We start from the raw sequence: 22,075 nt of genomic DNA on the forward strand, positions 1-22,075 counted from the left end.
GCTCTGGCTGCTTACACCCTACAGTAGATACATCTGGCTGTACAGCTGCAGGGTCAGAGTGTCATTGCAGGTGTCTGCCAGGCAGTTGTTGGTCAGAGTAGCGTGAAAGGAAGAATTAATTCAAACATCTCCTCTGGCCAGTGTAGAATTATACCCATTGCAAAGATACCAAAACTGAGGAACAACTTTCCAGATGCTGAATTTTCTCCCTTGTTCATTCTGTTTTGTCTTTCCCAGCATTCACTTTGTTGCTACATCCTTTAGTGGTTCTCATTGCCTCCTACCTTCCCATTATCCCTGCTGCAATGCAGTTACGTGCTTGAGAGGGTGAGAAAGGATGCTGCCTGTGCCAGAATCAAGTACTCTCTGAAGCTTAAAATCCTGTAGCCGTGTCTACATTGGCTGCTGCTGCAGTTACCCACAATACGGAGCACACCACCGTCAAAGAAAAAGGCAGCTGGATGTTTAAGGATATTTAAACTTACCTGAGCATATTTTCTTTGGGAGCAGAAGGAAAAGTGTTATTTTACATCTCCCCAGAAAATACAGTTTCATTTGCAGACTGTATAATAACCATTTATCATGTATTTCCTCCAAGCCTTACCTGTGGTTTACCCAAAACATAATCTCATACCTCCCAACAAACAGCTGCTGAAGGTTTCTTTGTTCTTTCGTGATTGTCAGAGGCTGCAAAATAGCAAGCCTGTCAGACAGCCCCCCTGGAAAGCCTCAGTTCTTTTTGCCTTTATTTCAATGCTTACAACCATAGGTTTGGATTTATGAGGATTTATGGTTTATTCGGTGCTGTTCCTCAGTATTTTAAGTTCTCGTAACTCAGACACAAAGCACTGGAGAGAGAATCTACAGGAACAATGTACTGTGTGAAAAGCGGGACCTTTTTTCTTGCGAGGCTTCACATCTTGGAAGGTGTGGATAGTGGGTTTTTGTTCCTTGCCAGAGGGGGTGCTGGCTCTTTGACGCGATTCACAGAGGCAATAAGCAGAGTCATAAGGCTGAGAGTGCCGGGTAGCAGAGAAGTCATTAGCACAGCGTATAAACTCCTGCCAGTGGGTCTCGCCTCCCCCTCTTGCATGTCATTCCACTGTGCTTGCTATCAGGTATAACAGTGTGCTCTGCAGGCTCTTCTTTCAGTGGATATGATGTTTGTTTTCTATGCCAGTCTGTGGCTGCTTTTTTTTCTCCTTATTCCTTGCCTTAAGACCTCTTCAGAATAAACAGCAACGTGCCAGAAACCTTGTCTTATCGCAATCATACTTATAATAAAAGTAGATGGCACTAAGGGTCAAAAACGATGGAGCAGAAAAGAAAATGGGATCACCAGCTTTAGGCTGAGTCCTGGGCAGGATGCTGTGCCTGCAGGCTGAGGCATGGAGGTGTGCAGCAAAAGTGTTAACCATGATAGCTGGGATTTTATCTTGAATCTTTTAGTCTATAAATGTTTGGTCCAGTATGTACATCAACTCACATAAGATCAAATACTGTTTGGTACTTAGTTTGACAAAGAGCAAAAATCCATCAATAAGTTGTGTGTGTGCATACAGATGCTTTGTTATCTGTTTCTCAGACTAAATTTGCTTTGATGAGACACATGCAGTCCTTGATCTTAGATATAAAGATCTGAAGCTGGAAATGAGCGTAAGTAAACAAGATAAAATTGAAATACTGCATAAAATTATTCATTTATTTCTGTAATTTTACTTTTGTCACTTTAAAGCATTGAAATGCTGATTAATTTGTTAATGGTGCTGGGATGCTTTCTTATCAGTGCAAACAGGAATTATAGCGGTAGACCTTTTGTGCCTTTGGAAATCTTCTATTTCTCTACTTTGGAGCTCAGTAATAATGAGTAATTTTATATATATGTCATAGCACAGTAACTGTGCTGTTCTGAGCCTGTTAAGTCCAGATTAGATTAAACAGAGAAAATTAGTTCTTATCATAATGCTTCATTAAAATTTTAGAAGTAGGACAATATCAAATGAGAATTTGACTTTATTATCTACAGAAATATGAAGGCAGTTACATTTATGCTATTTATCATATCCAATTAGACTATGCCTGTGAAAACAGAAGAGTTAGCCTCCAGCCTTCAGCATGGCTTTTCATAAACATATGTGATATTTTCCCATACAAACTGCTAGCCCACAGCCTGTGCACCACTGCGGTCACATTTAACAGCACTTGAAGAGCTCATGTGATTCATAGGTGCTACTGGCACTGACAAATTTCACTCTTGAAGAACTGAAGTCTTGCATTTTTGAAGCTGCTCCTGCTGACTTTAAAGTCAGCGTAAGATTAGCCATTCATTTCACAGCCAGCAGTGTCAGGCTCTTAAAGAGCACTTTGACTTGCTCTCAAATCTACCCCGTATGTATGAATTTCCAAACTAGTCTGGAAAGCTCCTGGAAGGTGAGAGCGTTGTATTACAATGGCAGCTATCACTTCTGAAGGTGAGAGGGAAGAGGCTCAGAGGATCACTCCTGGACAGCAGCTCCACAGTCTTTGTACAGCAGCGATTCTGTTAAGCAATTAAAACACCCATCCTTTCATGTGTGATGTGCTTTCACGTGTTCTTAAATTTCATAAACTTCCAAATTAAATATTCAGTAGTAAGTGCTAAATTACAGTTCTTATTTTAACAACCAACGATTAGTCCAGCAAATGATGGGGTTTGGTCTGCTGAAGCAGTTTTGGACATTAACAGACAAACAGTGAGATGAAATAATCATCAGAATTAGTCTAAGCTCAGAAATCAGCCTATTGTACTGTTAGTGAAAAATCTTTTGGTGGCGATATTGCTGCAGTGTGATAACCCTGGACTGGTCCCTAGGCAGCCAGGTCTGCCCCAGGCTTGTCGTTCCCAGTTGATCAACCAAGAAAATGTGGAACTGTTTTCCAACGGCTGTGTGGGCTTTGGCTCAGCCTGCTATGCATCCAGGAGCTTGTTTGATGTTCCAGTCTGGAGCTACGTTTCCTTTTGGGCTTCATTTTCCTTCTGCCCCAGTCTACAGGTTTTAGTGTGCGTGCAGCTCTATGGGTCCCTTCCATGAGCTCCTCATCACTGGCTGGTTGCCATCATCCCCACAAGGACTTGTGGCCCAATTTGTTTCAGCCTTGCTGAAATCTGATAGTACTATCCTCAGCACACATGCTATCCTGAGATGGCATATATTCTTAAAATCTGACAAAAAGTAATCTTAAAAAAGCCAACAACAAACCAACAAACCAACAACCCAGTCTTGGAAGAGCAGACTGTCTGGCATGTTATGACAATAGCTCCTTTAGATCAGTGTGTTTCCTATAAACAACATTTTGTTCTGCACACTACCAGTCTGCGATAAGTGCTGTTACTACTGAACAGATGAAACACATCTTGTTATCCTGATATGGAAAAGACCCTGTCTGTAAATATATATCTTTCTAAACCTAATCTGTTACAAGTTAGTTACCTGCAGGGCAAAATATCTGATGTAAACATTTCTCTTGCAAGAAGCCTTCTAACAGAATGATGTATCAGAAATCTATCTAATTCCATAAGCTTTTAAGGAAATAAGTTCTTTCTTTATTTTTAATGGCACCCTTCTGTTCTGTGCATGTTAACACTGGAATATAAAGTTCTCTGTAATGGTTGGTTGAAGAGAAAAATGATGGTCTTTGTCAAGTGCTATTTTTTCCCTTGGAGATTGATCTACTCTTTGTAGAACAGACATACTTTAGCATCCTTGATAGAAGATGAGCAGGAAAGAACCTCCAAACGATTTGCATGTGGCATCACTGTAAAAATACTTTTTTTTTAGTAAAAAGGTTGTGTATTGTCATTTAAAACGATAACCCTCAACTTGGATTTATATCTTAACATCAGCAAGAGATACATTAAATAGGTTACCACTAAAATACAAAGCACTAGTAAGGTTAGCAAATATACTGAAACTCAGTTTGAAGTCATTGCATTTTTATACAAGCAAGACATTTTTACACTCTGTGGGGGATAGAGCTGGAAATTTTTTTAGATATTTTTTTAAAATTAGGTCTGTATAAGAAACTCCCCTTAATTTTAGAGATACGGCATAAGATCTAAAGGCTTTAAATGTCATCTAGTTTCAAAACTATAAATTACTTTTTAGGCTCAGACAAACTTAATTCCTCTGCTCTCTCCATCTTCAGCTCAACCCACTAAATAGCTTCCACTGAACTGAATCTTGTATCGGTTACCACATGATAGTTCCCACAAACAATATTTTTCCCAATCCTGCCATACTCATAAACTTTACTTTTTTAAAAGATGCTATTCAGACTCCTGAAAACCAACAGTGGCGTTCTGAAGGTGACATATAAATGGTTGGCTGACACATCTTGCGTGTTTTCACGTTTTTGTTACCATTTTTTTTTTCTTTGTAGCTGATTCTGGCTTCCTCTCATCACCTCATCCCAGATGTGCCTGCACCCTGGCGTGAGCTGTGTGGCTCCCTTTCATCCTGCCTGCACCTCCCAGGGCAAAGCAGCCTGTTGTGCGTGAGGCAGCGGGGATGCTCTGAGTCTGGCTGAGGCAGCCCAGCCGCAGTGTGTGTCCTCCCTGGAGCGGGAGCAGACCTGAGCTGCCTGGCTTGGGGATGTATATACAGGGAACACCCGGGTGGTAGATTTGTCAGATCAGCCCCTCATTTCTGGTATAAGCAATTATCAGACATTACTGTCTTTTTCAACATAGATTAAAGAGTTAAGAGTTAAATTTCCCTGATTATCAGTGTAAAAAAAGAAAAAAAGTTCCCATATTTCCCATCAATCAATCTCCTAGCTCATGAATGGCACCTGTCTTCTTCCAAATCTGACTGAAGCCTACGTGTAGCTGCAATCTGATAGAAAAGCAACACACTTGTAGGTTTCTTTTATTTTTTTTGCAACAGCATAATTATTTTAGTATTATTATTTAGTATCAACTTCATAATGGAGCTGAATACTTGCAAAGCTCATGCTTCAACTCTGTTGCAATTGAAAATGTTAGTATAAAAGCCCCAAACAGGGCCTTTTGTGCTTACTGTTTTATATGACCGCAAAAAAATGAGTTTATGCTCAAAATACTGTCATGAGTCATAGGATTAGACAAAACAAAAGTAATCCAGTTTTGCACTGGAAAATCACATAAGAACCAACAATAAGTCCAGGATTAGTTGTGGACAGTGTTTTTAGTGTTTCAAAGTGCCAATCATGGAAGTCTGGTGTGGTTAGTCATGCAGAGTCCTACCAGCTTCAGTGGAACTCCTGGGAGGAGGGAATGCTCATTCTGCCAGTTCAGGGTTTGTAGAATTTCATATAATGAAGCTCAAATAAACGTATTTGTGCAGCACATCGTTGGGATTAAAAATTACTGTATATCATAGTGATCCAAAATTTGTCTTGCATAGAGAATCTGTAGGAGATTTATGGGCAGAGAGAAATTCATTTAAATATTAATAGCTTGTAAGCAATCATTTTTATCTATAAATATAATTATTCTTAATGGAAGAACAGGATTTTTATTGTTCTTTTTTATATGACTAGCCCTTCTGATTTGGCATCCACTTATTCCATTGGTTTCTTCCTCATTCTTTTTCCTCATCCTTCATTCATTATAAAACCTTCTGGACTCCAGATGGCCCTTTTTAATACAGGGTTTGTTTGCTTGTTTATCTTTTTTAGATATTACTCTGGACACTCTCACATCCTACCCAAAGGTTAATATCTCCTCTCCTGTGAACACTTGTGCTTTTTCACTCACCTCCTCCTTACACACCACCACATTCAACCATGCACCATCAGTTGCTGCACTTTCTACAGCTACCATCTCAAGTTATCAGCTGTTTCCAGCACTCTAGAATAGTTACAAAATTGAGTCTTTATTGACATAACACTAGTGTTTATGTCAGTATTTAAATGCTGTATAAATGTCCTGTTTATTGCACACAAGTTATCCCTAAGCAGGTGTACACATCCTTTTAAATTCTGCAACAGGCTGTGCAAATTTGCTTTTCGGAAGAATCATGGACAGAATAAGACTATTAATGACTCACTGATAAAATACTCAATAAGCATTTCTGGTTCTCATACTGGTATAGGAATAGGAGTTGTCCTCATCACTGAGGACTCGGGGGCAGAGGCAGTGAAATGCTTTGGATGAGACATTCGGCAGCAAGAGGATAAACAGCCCCTGGCAATGCCAGCGCTGCAAGGAGCTGCAGGGAGAGCTGCCATTTGGCTGGATCAAAGCAGATATAGAGCAGGAGCATAAGCACTGATGATTTGTTGCAATGATGTGCTGGCTATTTGAAAACAGTCCTCAAGCTAAACCGGAGCTCAAATCATGCAGATATGCAACCTTTTGTAAGAGGTGGCCAAAGTCTCGGAGGACTGTATTTTTCCTGTGTGACTCAGGAGCACAACGTTGTATCACTTCTGGTTGACTCACTCTATGATTTTGCCCTTTTTCCTATTTGGCATCTTCATAAAGCACACCGCCAGAATACTGTTTCAGACTTCATGTATTATTTCACTTGGTTCATAATTAACGAAGGTTTTCACACTTCTTTTGTGTTTCACACAGACCACTAGATAAGATGCCTGAAACAAGTCTTGATCAAATGATTAGTGAGCTGCCTGTCTGAATCCTTTACAAGCTGTTACCCACAGCGTTAGAATAATTTATTTTTTTTTTTTAAGTACTAGTGGAAGAATGCAGGGGTTGGACGAAAATGAAACAAGTTTCCCTTGGGGTCCATTCTACCTCAAACAAACAGTTTTTTTATGCATGTTTGTGTCATTTAACATTTTTAAATACTGGAATTTTCAAAGCAACAGAAGTCCAAACACTTGAATGTTTCCATGTTCTCTCTCACCTCTCTTTTGTATGGGGCTACTCACTAAATTTGAGCAGAACTTTTAAGTTGTTTCAGTCTATTGGGAAAGTTCATTTTTCAAGGAAAATGTACTTTTCACTGAAGAAGTGCATCAACCCTTACTTAGGGCAAGAAAGGTAGAAAAATCAAATTTTTCAGGCTGTGTCTTCCACTCATGATTGTCCTGCCAGCGCTTTGGGAGAGCAGGTCAGGGTGAGCTGCAGAGCGCTGCTTTGCTCAGGGCAGTGGTGAAGGTACTCAGCAGTGGCCCTCAGGGTTAGGCTGTGTATAGAACCACGATAAACTAGCAACTCTGTGGACCTGTGTCTGTCTGCAGCACGGTCTTGAATCGGTTCTGTGAGCGGAATCAATATACTGTGACAGAAGCGAGATAAGAAAACAAATTAGCAGGAATTTGTGCAAGTAAAAGTTTTTCCTGCCTCTCCGCAGACATCACCAGGTTGCAGAATGTGCTTTTCTCCTCTCGATTTCCCATCCTTTTGTTTGATTAAACAAAGGAAATCTCTTGTTTCATACTCTGTAATCTTCAGCTGATTGTTTGCCCCCACTCTCACCTACACAGAAAAAATATTCCTGAAGTGTAAGTGAGGCTTTTACATGTGGCTAACAAGACTGTTGAATCTGGAGGTGAAATATCCAGCAGGTAATATAGACCAAGATGCTGAAATGGGAAAGGCGAGCCTTCTCAAGAGTGGAGAGTTTTGCAGATACTCCACACCCTCTTTTGCCCTTGTAGTCTGTGGGCTTCCTTCTGGCCCGAGCAGCAGAAACCACAAGTTTTGATGCTGTCATCACTTGTCCTTGAGCACCCGTGAAACCTCTGCTGTGAGATGCTCTCTGCCTGTGCTCCTGGAGGACAGGTGGCATGAAACCCAGGCTACAACTAACTCAGTGCTGAACTTTAGTTGAGGTGACAGATTACCTACCTATGAGCAAGCTTAGGCACAGAAAGCCAGCATCACTCTTGCCTGGCCACACACAAACCAGTGCAGCCCCACAAGCTCGCAGCAGGATGCTCTGTGCCCATTCTGCCCTTGGTTGCCTTAAGGGACTTGTCTGTACAGGGCAGCACTGGGCTGGCGCTGGAGGGTGAGCTTTCCATGTTCAGAGAGCGGGCAGGGAGCTTGCAGAGGAGCAAACCACAAGAAACACAATCTGTGTTTTCTGTCCCCTATAGTTAGCATGCAGGAGAGCTTTTTTCTCTTGCCTAGAATGAAAGTTAAATGCTATGTAGATACATATAAAGTGGTGAATCTGTCCTAAACAGGTATACAACAGCTCAGAACAACCTGTGTTAGGTAGCTCCAGGTCAGTGGGAGGCAATACCATCCTGGCCTCCTGAGTCAGAGCCAGGGGACTGCCCTGTCTGGATGCAAAAGGTTAAGATAAGGCACAGGTACCTGTTAGTGTCACCCAACAGGGAGCAAGTTTGAGTGCTCCAGTCCCAGTGGCAATTTGTCACTCTTTAATGCTTCTTCCTTGGTGTTAGCCTGGATGAATGATGGTGGCCCAGCTGGGAAAGAGCATCTGCCTGGGAACTGCCGTGCTCCCCCAGGTGCTGCTTTTGCATCTCCGAGAGACTGGCATTGCCATAGCCATCCCATTCCTCTGCCCTGCAGCAAGTCAGGTTGTTCTCCAGATCTTTCCCAGGGAGAACTTTTCTCTCCTTATGGCTCCAAGATTAAAATAAAGGACTAGAGGGGAGGGAGACTGTCGTTGCTTTAGTGACTCTACTTGTACTTGCGATGTGAAGTGAACAGGTTACCAGGAGAGTGCTGCCTGGTGTCTGTCTGACACTGCTGATCTGCAGTATCAAGCAGCAGTGGATGGAAACACCACTTACCTGTGGGTGAGTTTCCAGTGCCTGGGCTGGGAAAAGTGCCTAGGCTAGATGCGGGAAAAAATGACTGCACATGTAAATATCTCTCTTTCAGTTGTACCTTCAAGTAATGAGCCCCTCAGGACAAAATAATGTTATCATCTGCTGCTGCTGTTGTATGGTACTTTAAAATTAATTCACAAGATGATCTTTTTTTTTTTTTTTTTTCCATTTTAATAGGGTGTTATTTCTGTTCGTAATGTACATTCAGTGCTTCTGTTCCAAACATTTTGTTCTGAAATAACAGAAAACAGCCTACAGTATTCTCATCAGAAGAGAGACAATTAACAAATAAGAAAGGGAGTGAACAGCCTAGGAGTTTTGGATTTAACAGAGTAACAAACTAATTACATGCAGGAGTGACAAGGCAGCGGTGGAGCAGAGGAATGACCACTGAACCATGAGGGTATATGAAAGCACGCTTGTGGGACCGCAGTTGCTCATTCCATAACAAGCAAGCAGATGCACTGAACTTAGGATCCTGAGAAGGATGAGAAATCCTTTTTGGCATGTTAGATGGGTGTCTCAGGCTTTAGGGTGAAAAGATACATTTGTAAGATTAAAAATTACAGCCCTCTTAGAGGTACTGAAGTGAATTATGATGACTCTTTTAAAGGTCTCTGTCACAACTCCATCGATCTTTGTTGCTTTAATCACTGACTTTAATAAACTGGCCCTTAAGGACAGTTTTCTTTTGTCCTCAAATACGCCTTCTCTTCAGCTCTGATTGTGAATTGCAACAAAGAGCAAAAAAGATATCAAAATTAATTTATATATAAATTTTAGCAATAAATTGTAGAATCAAGCTCATGATTGCACAAAATAAGGTTGACAGTCTCTGGTTCTTCATGGAGAGGTCTGTGAATTCCAAATGTTATTGTAATGAGTATTTGTTACAAAATCTGTATTGTCTATTCTCATCACTAAAATTTTTCTGCTTCTTATCCAGTAAGCAGGAATTAGATTAACTCTTTTTTTGTGATGTAAAGCAGCATGCTAACTGAGACTAAACATCTTTACAGAAAATTAGGCATGAAGATGGCTACTGCCACAGAAATGCCCTGCTGGAAATTCAGAACTCACTCTTCGCTACCTGAACACTACAGCCTAATTTAGACTCAACCCAGAAGTCTTCTGTTACATCTGACTCTGGAGCTTGTACCCACATGAAGCTAGAAAGGATGGAGAAGGAGTATGTGAGCAGATCTAGTTGCAAATAAGCCACAGCCTGAGAAGCGTTTGGCTCTCTCTGCCACTATCAGCAGCTAATAAATACACTTACAGGAATAAGGACCTCGGAAGAAGTCATGAACTGAAAAAGCAGATAATCTTTACTGGGGTTATTGACTTCCATGAATCAATCATGCACAACATGATTCCATGGGATCAGGCACAACAGCATTATGCAGATATAACGGGGTAAGGTCCAGGCTACTGGGAGCATCTCTGCATGCCTGGCTCCTGGGATTACTTATTTATATGTGGAGTCACTACTGGCTGTGTGGCAATTGGGGTTGGTATATTAAATATTGCTCCAGTTGTGGAATCACTTTCAGACTGGGAGCCTACGGCTTTGTGTTTTTAAACAGTCCTGATTAACCCCCGAATTTGCAGTTTCCCTAGCTGCATCCATTATCAAACCAGTCATCCCAATATACAGGCTGTGAGCATAAAGGGTATGTTACTGGGAAAGGGTCACACCCAGCAGAGGCTGAGTGCTTTCAAGATCCATTTTGAAGGAACTATTCAGCACCTCATCGGTGTATTGCTAGTTATTTTGCGTTCTGTAATGAAAGTGACCTCTTGAAAGGACTGAGCAATACAATTTCAATATTTTGACTCTATTTAGAGGCGTAGGTTAACACAGATAGTTGTAAGTGCTTTAATTAAACTCTAATTCTTGGAAGATGTTTTGCAGTGGGTTAGCTAAAATGGACTGTTTTCATAGGAGAAAAATCTTCGAGGAGGGAAGAATAGTGAAAATTACCTTCCATTTTCTGCCTTTGAGTCAGTAGCACGTCTGCTATATGGGCCACCACTGAGTACAGCCTGGAAAGTCAACATAATGCAAGTCTCCAAGGGAAAATGAGACTTCATTCTGTTAAGCATAGGCATTGTGTGTGCTTTTCTGCAGAATGAACGGCTCCTTTTAGGGCTCTGCTAGAGAAACACTTTTTTCTTAGAAATAACACCCTTTTTCCTCACATTTCACTTTTAAAAATCTTATTTTTCTGTGAAAATTGGAAACTTCATTGTTTTTTGAAAACACTGAAACTTTTAATCAAAAGAAAGACAAAGAAGAAAAAAATAGCATCAACTCTGGAATATTTTAATGGATGGTTTATATCTTATGCCTTTTTGGTTTAAAAGGAATGCTCTCTCCCTTGAGACAGTATTTCAGCAAAAAAATCTGAACAGAACCATCACTTACCTTAAAAATATAGGATGGTAACAACAATCTTAGGCTTTACTCTATAACAGTAATTTAACAAAACTGACACTCTCCTGCTGATTCACTGCTGATATGGTCTTGCTACGAGGCAATCTTTTTAAATTCAAAGCAGAGGAAACGTTTGTGGCTTTGAGGACTGCATCATGATGTGATGGGTCCTCTGTGTTGGTGCTGGTGTTCTGAAGGGGTGGTGCCACTGACAGCCTTTAGGCAGCTGGTCAGAGGAATACTTGAAAGTGTAGTTATTCAAGACAACCCTGTGTCACCGGAATGATAAAACTGTCAGCCAAGAGGACAAGAATCATATCTAAGTTGATGAGTTAGGTATTTGCCTTGGAATTTCTTCCCACAAAACATCAGGCTAATCTTCACAAAGCACAGGAGAAACGAAAGAGGTCAACATGAAGTCTAATATTCCAATAAGTGCCTTGTGCCCACTTGGACAGCACCATGCATGTACAAACACGTAAAGAATGACAAATGGTTAAGCTTCAGCTTGTTTCCAAATTAATTACCCTTTACTAAATTTGTCTCTTTACTAGGCATGAAATGGTTTTCTTTGGAAGCAGAGTTTCATCCTGGAGAATGTTATCAGAGTGTATAGACTTGAAATGATCCCTATGGAGAAAGTGGGAGAGCACTATAAAACCTGTAATTATTTTCCTTTTTTTTTTTTTTAATGATACCAAACTTTTTCTGAAACAATTCCAACACTCCTGAAATGGGAATTTCATAGGTCAATGACAGGGAATTTGCAGATAATGACTTTGGGGCAAGGAGTGTGGGTAGAAATTTTCTTCTATTTGATTTGTTAAAAAATCAGTTTGCGAAGGAAAAGTTGACTTGAATAACTCTGATCTCCTGTGGTTTGTAGTTTTCTGGCCCATTTTCTGATAGAAGAGCCTTTCTTGCCCATTTAGTCAACTTCTTGGATAACTGGAGTTTTGATAATCGGGCCTGGGTATGGAAATGGTTGAAAACTGTTGTTCCCAAACCGATCTCTTTAATGATTCCCTGTTCAGCGTTTTGTTCTGTTGAATTCCTTCCTGTGTTTTCTTTGACTGCGTTACTGTGTTTGACTTCAATTTATCTCTGCTTACGCACAAATGTAGGAAATGATGTTCATGCATCTTGGTAAATGAATAAAAGTTAGTCCATCACAGTACTCACAGAATAAAATACCTATGAATTTGTGTTCAGAAAGTGACAGCCTGGGAGAGCTGCAACCTGAGCACTGAGATCTTTGAGAGAAAGCCAAACAAGCTGTTGAAAACTGGTCAAAATCAAGGACTGTTGAGGAAATGTACTGTGGAGGAACGAGAGGTATTCAAAGCAGATACTGGTGGCGTGGTATCCTCTGTGTTCATTACACTGGAATCTAGGTATCAAAAATGACAAAGGAAACTAATGTGGGATAGCAAAGTGATGAAAAGCACGATCAAAGTTTTGCAGTCAATCACTCAGGGTAAAATGAACGTGGAGGAAAAAAAAAAGAGAAGTGCTGACTTGGCTGCAGTAAATGCCACCCCTGAATGAAACATGAAAGGATGCCGGCAGGGCTAAAAACCCTCCTCCACTTATCCTGTCCTCTATGCCTCCCCAAAAGGGGGAAAAAAAATCTGAACAACTAGACGGGACTCTTTTTAAGTTCTTATTTTTTATAAGCTCCACAAATGAGTGCTACCAGTTCCTTTGTGCGAGAGTAATGAGAGGAGAGAGAGTGGCAGGGCAGTGCCGGTGAGCTCTGATACTGTGTAATGGAGTCAGCTGGCCCGGCATGGTCCCGTGGACAGGAAATATAAGGCTAGAAACCACAGTGATAGGCTCCAGTGCATCTTATGTGTGATTTCAGAGTCTGTTTCCTATTTGATAAAACTCATGTAGAGGGAATGCTTTTTCCAAGGGAGAAAAAGGATACAATTCTGAGAAAGTATCTAGGTCTTGTAACATGACTGTTTGACTTTGGGTGCAGACAGGAATCAAAAGCATACAGTATCATATACTGAGCATGTGAATTTGAAAAAAACTTCACCCCTCATCCTTTTCAGAAAGATGTTCTGCCCTTTCTTTAATTCAGTAGGAACGCTCTGTGAGGAGTCTGTTAGAAGCATGGCTACTGCCCCTGCTGGGGGGGACACCAGCTCATTAGATACTATATCAGTAATCCGCACACAGGGATACGTCAGGCTGTGGTTAAAGAACCACAGCAGTGTTCACTGTCGTCTTGTGGGCAGTAAATTTAATGAAAGAAGAGTTGGGTGGTTTGCAACTTTGCATGCATTTCTACTGATGCATGATGAAAACATTCTGTTTTTATAAATCAATGCAAAGAAGCTCTCTTAGCCTTCAGGAGGGCTGACTAATACACCAGTGTTCAAACATGATGTATGTTTTTTTCCCTCTTATGATTTGTTCCCATAAATAATTTCCAGCTTTCACTCTTTCTGAATTTTATTTTGTTCAGAAGAAAGGAATGACTGAACTTCTCATTTGCCATAAAGACATGCGACCCTGCCTATGGAAAATGTGATTTCTTCACCTGATGGTAACTCACGTAAGGGTTAACAGAACCTCAACCTATTCCTGCAGGAGCAACCAAGACGTACCCCAACAGCAGTACTCCTCATACACACTCCACCATGCTGCTGGCTGCTTTATCGCCTGCAAGCAGCTACTTGCACATGGACCATCAGGGTCTTTATGGGTCCTATTCTTGTCTCTAAAAGTGAGTATCTCCAGCACAAGGACTTAGACCCAGTCTTACCACTTAATACTTGATGGATATCTAGTTTATACAGTCAGTAATGTCTCTAATGCAATCTAATGCGTCTTATCCTAAAGTCAATGTCTGTATTTTCCGGATGAATCACGTTCTGAACTCCATTACTCTAAGGGGATCGTCCTCATTGCAGACACCTACACTGCTATTAGAAAAGATTAATCCCACAGTAGGATATCATTGTATCACAAAACTGATATCTATACCTGTTTGTATTACTCTCAAAATCTTGTTATGGGCAGGAAGGGAACACACCTGACATGCAGCAGAAGAACTTATTATTAGCCTCATTAAAGTCTTGACAGGTTAATCAAATACAACAAACAAACAAAAATAATAACACTCATAGTCCAGATGAACACAGGGGAAAAAAAAACCACCCCACCAAACTCTCGTTAACACTGTTAAAATGTTCATTTAAAACCACTAAACCAGCAAAAGCCAATTTTCCTCTTACCTACCTGGTTGTTTCACTGGCATTATGGTCACTCATGCAGAGGTTCTCTGAGTCATCAGGTCAGAGCTTCAGTGTCCCCCCAGAAGAAGGGGGCGAGGATACTGAGAGTCACTGGTTACCTGGGTGCTTTTCCAGGAGGGGTTTGATACTGGTTGCAGTCATCCCTTCTCGTTTGGTCCAGCAGTCTCCTTGGCGTTATTTTTCTCTCTCTCTTTTTTTTTTTTTTTTTTTTTTTTTTTTTGGTGACACACTGTGCACGTATGCTCTTTCTTTTCAGTACTTGCCAGTATCCACTTTTTTCATTTGTCTTTGCTGTCCCTGATTTTCAGGGCTGCACTCCTGTAGTGACCAGTAGCTGCCCACTGTGATCTGTAGAGGACTTCCGATATCTGCCTGTGCTGGTGCTCTTCCACAGCACATATTTTTTTTCTAGAATTTATGCCACAGAACATAGCTACAGGCTATTGCTATTAACAGTAAGTGTCAACCATACCATTGCACGAAATTAAATGAAAGCTAAAACCAACTAGCTCAGGAACCATTACCTAGCTGCTAGACAGTTGCCATCACAGCTTAAACAGGCTAAACCCAGCTCAAGCCAAGACAACCTCAGTCCTGGGGTCTGTTGTCTCTTACTGCTAATGGCAATTTGTATTTTCTGTGCTGCAACAGGGAGCCGAGGGCTGCAGCTGGAATGGGGATGGAAGAAGCTGCTGGAGAAAAGTACAGGCTGCAAAGAGAACTGAGATGTGGGAAAATGTTTTGTTTGTGCAGTGGCTTTGGGGTCTTGTGAAAGCCTCATCCTGCAATAGGGGTTGGAGTTAGGATGCTGCCCATTTTTAGTACGTGTATTTGATTAGGGAACGTCATTGCATGGAGCATGCCTGCTGCCAAGTGTCTTGTTCATTTTCTGGTATGGTGCCTCCCACTTAATATCTTCACAGAGAAATATACCGAAAACTTTGGTGGGCTCAGCCTCTTTCGAAATATCCTTGGCAAGGATATTGGACCCTGGCCTTAAGCCTTTTCCCTTTAATCGGTGGAAGCTGTTGTTTGAGTTATGATTGTAACCTTTGCTTTACTGTGTTTAACTCCTACTGGAATCCCAGAGAAAATGTGTCACATCCATAGCAAATTTATATGTTAACTTCTCTTGGTTGTGCTTTGTTTCTTGATGATCTTCCTCAAAATATAAAATTATCATCATAATCCATCTCATTTGTTGAAACAGAAATTTCATCAGCACTCACTTCATTTTCCTCAAATAGTTATCATTTAGATTTCTCTCTGCTTCAGACAATTGCTTCTGTCAGTCTGAAAAGCAGTGCCTGAAACTTTCATTCTCCTTGCAATAGGTATCAGGGCGGGCTTAAGAGATTTTCAGCAGGAATTCTTTTTGCCAGAAAGGAAAAATGGGGCTTGTTGGGAATTTGCACCTTTTCTTTTGGCCAAGTAAAGAAAAAGTTATCTTTCAGAGAATGCCTTTTCCAAAGAAATCAATACATTTTATTGTAGTATTTTTAGTTGAACTTTTCATTATTTTGTTGAATAGCTTTCAAAAACCCAAAGCTTTGACGTTTCTTTCAATGTATACATTATCATCACTAGCATGTAAAAGTAATAATTTATGACAACAGCTCTCAAGCAGCTCTCAGAAACAGCCTCTGTAGTGTATTTTTACAGTCCACAAAATCACCACATGATCCCCTCCTTTTTTTATATTTCAGAAGGAAGTGGCACTCTCGTCTTGGGGAGGAAAGAACGAACCGGAGCTCTTAGAGACGAGGGTCACTAGTGGGACTGAGGTTGCATGAGACACCAGCAACATCCATCGTGGTTAAAGGGAAGAAGCGAACAGAATAAACCTGGTATTCTGACTTTTTTTCTGGCTCAGGAGGTTTGGAAAGAAAGGGTACAAATATTCATAGAAGAAAAAAAAAAAAGTTACCAAGTGTTCTTGTCTCATTAAAGGCAACTAAAATACATAACAGCCTTTTCTGGAGCCACAGATTTCTCTAAGCTATGGTAAACAGTGGGGAGGGTGAGACATACAACAGTTCCCCCATAGAAATACAGCTTATGGAAATATTTTACATTTTGGGAATCCAAATAGAAATAGGTGCACTCATCTGAGTATCTTCCAGTGTACTCTGGTGTGTCAAAAACAATTATATTGGCTTTTGAAGTTATGCTCACAGGTGTTTTAAATTTGGGCTTCTCTAAGTTTCTGTGTGAATTGTTAATCATAATGCCTCCTATTATTTGTGAGCAGATATTTTACTCTCACGCAGACAGCATGAGTGACAGGTCTTTCTCCTATCATTTTATATGAATAATAAATTGTTTCAATGCACACATAGAAAGGACATAATTTAGTCTTAGTTATCATTTCCAGATTGTGCTTTATCTATTTTTTACTGAGTAGAAAATGAGCCCATAACTTACTGCAGTCTTTTCTACTTCTAACTTCTTTTCAGCATTATTCAGCATACAGTATTTCCTCTGAAAATTATCCTAGACCACCTGGTCAGTGTTTTGTGGGGGTTTTTTTGTTGATGTTTTCAGTCTGATTTAAATGAATTGCTTCAGAAAAATTGGTCTTTAAATGCAGAGATTTGTGGTTTATTTTTGAGAAATATTGTATGCTCTTAGTATCTCAGTTAAGCATTATATGATAACTTTCTTGAATACATTGCTAAGTCAAGGGAAAGCTTGTGCCTTGAATTCAATGGAGAAAAATGCCTTAAACCCCAATGTAGCGACCCATTTTGAAGTGTAAGATGCTTAAATACAAAGAAGTCTTGGCTATCGCAGAAGCTACTTATATTGAAATTCTTTGCATTTTTTCTATACTCCTACGAGCCTGAATTACTTGTGCATTATTTATGAACTTCTTAGTTATGGGTATTGAGTTAAGGTTACCTTTATTCTATTTAGTTCAGTGAGTAATTAACTTTATCTCATACTTTGTGGCTACTGTTGCAATTCCAGAAGTGTGTGTGTGTGTGAAACAGTGTTCATGGTTGAATTTTTTTAATAATTTTTCTCTGCAGACAGATGCATTTTCCACCTGAAGCTGTAACACTCTCATTCTCCACAGCTTTATGTCTTGCATAGCCAGTAATAATTACACCTGTGCACCATGGCAGCTTAAGCCTTTTGCATCACAGCAAGAGAGTGAGTTCCTCATTCCTGCATGTACAGATGATGAAAAAACCCCACCAAACACAACAAACAGCCAGGAAAATCAGGCTTCATTTTTATTTGCTTGTCACTATTTCTCCATTGTCTTCAGTACCAATTGCCAGAACTACCAGAGCCCTTACTGTTCTGTCATTAGGCAACTGATACACAAGAGTCTCAGCTCTTCTCTCTGAACAAAGATGATGAAGGAACTGCAGAAAATGTGCTCTACCAAGTCACTTCATTGAATCATCTAAAACCAGTACCCTTGTGCTAGAAATTGAGTATTTCTAGCTGCTTTGGAAGAAGATGGAAGAAACGCTAGATAATGATGAAGTAACTTGTCATAATGAGCAATTAGTAGCTGGCTTGTGAACCTAAGCAAGAACGTTGGTATTCAATCTACTTATTTTTTTCTAACTCATTTTTTTCATATTTCTTTCCCCCCTCCCTTTTTTCTCTACAGCAGCACTGACTGTGCTCATTATCTTCATAAATGCCTATTGTTCTGACCCTTGAGAAGTTCTTGGCCTTACTACATCAAAGAAATATATTTATAGGCTAGTTATGCAGCCTGTTAAAGTGGCAGGTCTTTTTCTTAGTTTGTCCCATGTTGAATAAGCGCTAAAGATAGGTGCAAAGTAGAATCACAGCAAAACTACACAGTATCAGGAACATCAAGAAATTCAGGAACAGAGTAGCTAGAGGACATTTCTTCATCTCATCCCATGATTTCCACTTTTTGATATTAGAAATGGTATAATCGCTGTCATGAACATCAGCTTTTATGCTTCAGTACTCTTACAAGGAAACTGTTCTCAGTTTTCTGCTTATGTCTAGAAACTGTCTCCACACTGCCAGTGTAATTTTATTTATGGCCAGTGTTTATCCCTTTGACAAGTCTTGTCCTTTTATTATTATTTAAAAAAAAAATATCTAGTTGTCTTTTTGGATAAGCTCAGAGGATGCTCTTGGATCCTCACTCAGCCTTTGGTTTACGAAACAAGTCCAGCTTTCTCAACCTCTTCTCAAAAGATTATCCCACCAACTTTATCTTTGCTTGCTTGGTGTGAAACTGGTGTGTGCTAGGAAACGGATATTTGTGCAAAATTCTGCTCAAGGTTTTACCAATGTCTAGTAAAATGTTTTGATCACTTCCATATAGCTACTAGAAATACTTCGCCTAAGTAGAGTCTTTGGGGGATTGCACTTGCTTTGTCTTCAGGGGTGCGTTACTTTGCTGGTTCAGCGCCCTTTGATGTATCGATGTACATATAACTCACCTGGCCTTCTGGAAACCCTCACTATGTCCCTGTTTCCCATTTTCCAATGTTTGGCTTTCTTTGTTGATCATCTTTTCTTTTTTTTTAATCCAGGTTTATTCTTTCTGTTCCCTCTGACATTCTTTTGATGTACACTAGTCTGGAACTGTTCTGTACGTTTTTCTTGTTCAAGATACAAGTTTTGGATAGCTTTTTTAAAAAGTATCCTAATAAAATTCCAGATGCCCCCTCCATTCAAATCCCAAAGTTTCTCATCCAGTTAACTTTACATTTCTCTTCTTTTATCAAAGTTTCCCCTTTTGAACTAAAGAATCTCAATTACACATTTATTTTTATTATTTCATTTTGTATAGACCAAATTAATTCCAGATCACTGTGCTTGAGTTAATTTTCTATAGCCAGTTTTTCTACAGTGTCCCCATTACTTGCCGAAGCCAACTTTTCATTTTTTTCAGCTAGTGGTTCATAGTAAAAATACCTCATACTATTATCTCCAGGCACATTTGCACCCGAATTAGTATAATTTCTGTCTCTATACCAGGAAAGTTCGTTCCTTCCAGAAAATGAGTGAACAGTTGATTTTTTAATTCTTAAATACTATTGCAGAGATTTTCATCCACATACCCATCCAGTCCTGTGAAGTCTGTACTAGACTCCTTAACTTTCCTTTAGCAGATCAGAAATATTCCACTGAAGATTAGTTGTGGCTCTGCATCTTCCTCACTCTGGCATCATCATTCCTGTTCTCTTCCAGCTGAAATCTGGCAATAGCTTTTCTCACTGGCAAGGACTGGATTCTTCCCCTCTCCCACTGGGATCCATTTCATCCTCAAGCCCAGATTCAAGTCCTCAAATTTCAGTCTCAGGGACTCACAGAATGCGAGCACATCTACAGCAATGAGCTTCAAAAGCACAATCGCACCAAATTCAAATATAGAAGCCATGCATGTTGCATTGCCTATAGATCATCAGTTGTTCAGCAGTTTCTATTTAATATTAAAGCTTCTTTTTATCACTCCCAAATCGAGCCCAGTGCCAAATAGGACAGGAATAGAAATACTGAGTGATGTTTTCATTACAGCTGGGATCAATTATTGTGGCTCATTATTTTCAGATATTCAGGCTTGTGTTATAAAATGCTAGGTCATGCGAATGTTCCTGCTGTGGTGATTCCTGCAGAATATTGACTCTCTGATACTCTATTCCATTATTTTTCATCATTGGCTTAGAGTTCTTTAACTAATTTATATGTTCCCTAAACATTAGTCCTTTATGACTACTTTTACCTTACATTCCTGCATCTAGCTCTTGCTTGCTGTTCAGACACGACAAAATCAATAGAAGCTCTGCACGGGTAGTTCATACCACAGACTTTGCAAATCCCCACTTTTTCCAGTCAAACTTCTCTGAAGAAGGAGTCCATGTCAGTGGTAGGGGCTAGGGCTGGACCCATAGCTGCAAATTAATCTTCTAATTCATTTGTACTACATTTATCAGTGTAGTACCTGAACACCTTGCATGCTCTTTCTGTAGATTTTTAGACCTTTTTTATTGTGAATTGAGTGGCAGAAAATACACTTGGCTTAGCTGTTAATTGCTGACAGACAAGACAAAAAAGTAGATGAGGCAGATGTAATGGGGGCACAATGTAATGTTATCTGGCTAACGATTTTAGGGTCTGTCCCTAATAAATGTGTGCTCTACAAGCCCATCTCATGGAAGTACTGTTGTGAAGAATGTTTCCCTTTTCCTGCCAAAGGAGAGCTAGGGATGTGATCAAAGAGGACCCGAATCATTTATTAATGTGGTGTCACAAGCCAAATGTTTCCATTTTTCCAGCAAAATAAAAAGAGCTGTCATTGCAAGGGTGAGAACTGCTGGTTAAAGCAAAAATTCGGGGACAAGAGTTCCGGCTTGTCCTCCTGTTGCCAGTACAGCAGGCGGTTATGACTTCGGACTTACCATTTACAGTTTGATGTGCAGAGGTCCCGTCGACCTCAGCTGGAGCAGGTGTGCTCAACACCTTTGAAAATAAGCATCCTAATAATTCTGTGCCTTAGTTTCCCTATTATAAAATGATGAAGAAAATAACAAGACCTAACTCACTGCTTGTAAAGTGCACTGAAAAGTCCATTTCAGAATGAAAGGCACAGCAACTGCTCTGGCAAAGCAGCTGCACTTGCTGAGCTGAGCTATGTATAACAGATGTAATATTTCAGGGAATGATATAATGCCATACCCCTCCCCTCACTGATCTTGCCCTTGCCCTTGATTTTTTCCAGTCTCTAGCTTCTGCAAGCCTTGGAACTGAAAGGTCCTTGATATACTCTGCAGCGAACAGCACCATCTCATGAAACAGGCTTTAAAACAACAAATCAGTCTGCAATTGCTGCTCATTTCATAAAACTGTTAAACACTTCAGGCTGTAAAATCTTTTGATATTTCATAAGCCTAGCTTTTAGAGCTTTAAGGTTCCTGATTTGCAGGGAGCAGCTAGTACTACTGTCCCAAAGGACTTATGTAATATGAAGCTGATAAAATTGCTTTAGGTGTAGTCATATATAAGGGGATAGATCATTCATACACATTCATCCCTATGCGCTGACTGGAAGGAATCTGGACCCACCATTTCTGAAACAATATTTGTTAACAGATTATTTATTTACATGTAATTAATTTATTTGACTTAGGATCTGTATTCAATTTTACATTGCAAATAAGAGATAAAAATATAGAAGTGTGTCAGGATTTTCACAGCAACATTTTGCCGGGATTCTTTGCTGTAAACCACCATATTTTGCAGGATTGTATTGCTGTTGTTATGTGCTGGTGCTGCACAAAGCATTGCAGCAGAAGCATGTTTTGTATAGCATGGCATCTTCCAGCTAGCTCCCTTTCTCCATCCTTTGCTGATGACAGGTGAAGAGGAGGGAAACCGTCATGCTGCCATCAAATCCTAGAGACCTGGTGCAATCCTAGCTTGGTATCTGCTGCCTGCAGGTTTTTTTCCTAGCAGCCAACCAGGCCCCTGCCATTTTGCCACAAGTGGGCAGCAATTAACTGCTAATGCAAATCACAAGGCACTGGCTCTCCCACATCCTGGCTGGGCTTCATAACCCTCAGCCTGCCCT

The sequence above is a fragment of the Falco cherrug genome, chromosome 13 (assembly GCF_023634085.1).
Source record: "Falco cherrug isolate bFalChe1 chromosome 13, bFalChe1.pri, whole genome shotgun sequence".
Classification (NCBI taxonomy): domain Eukaryota; kingdom Metazoa; phylum Chordata; class Aves; order Falconiformes; family Falconidae; genus Falco; species Falco cherrug.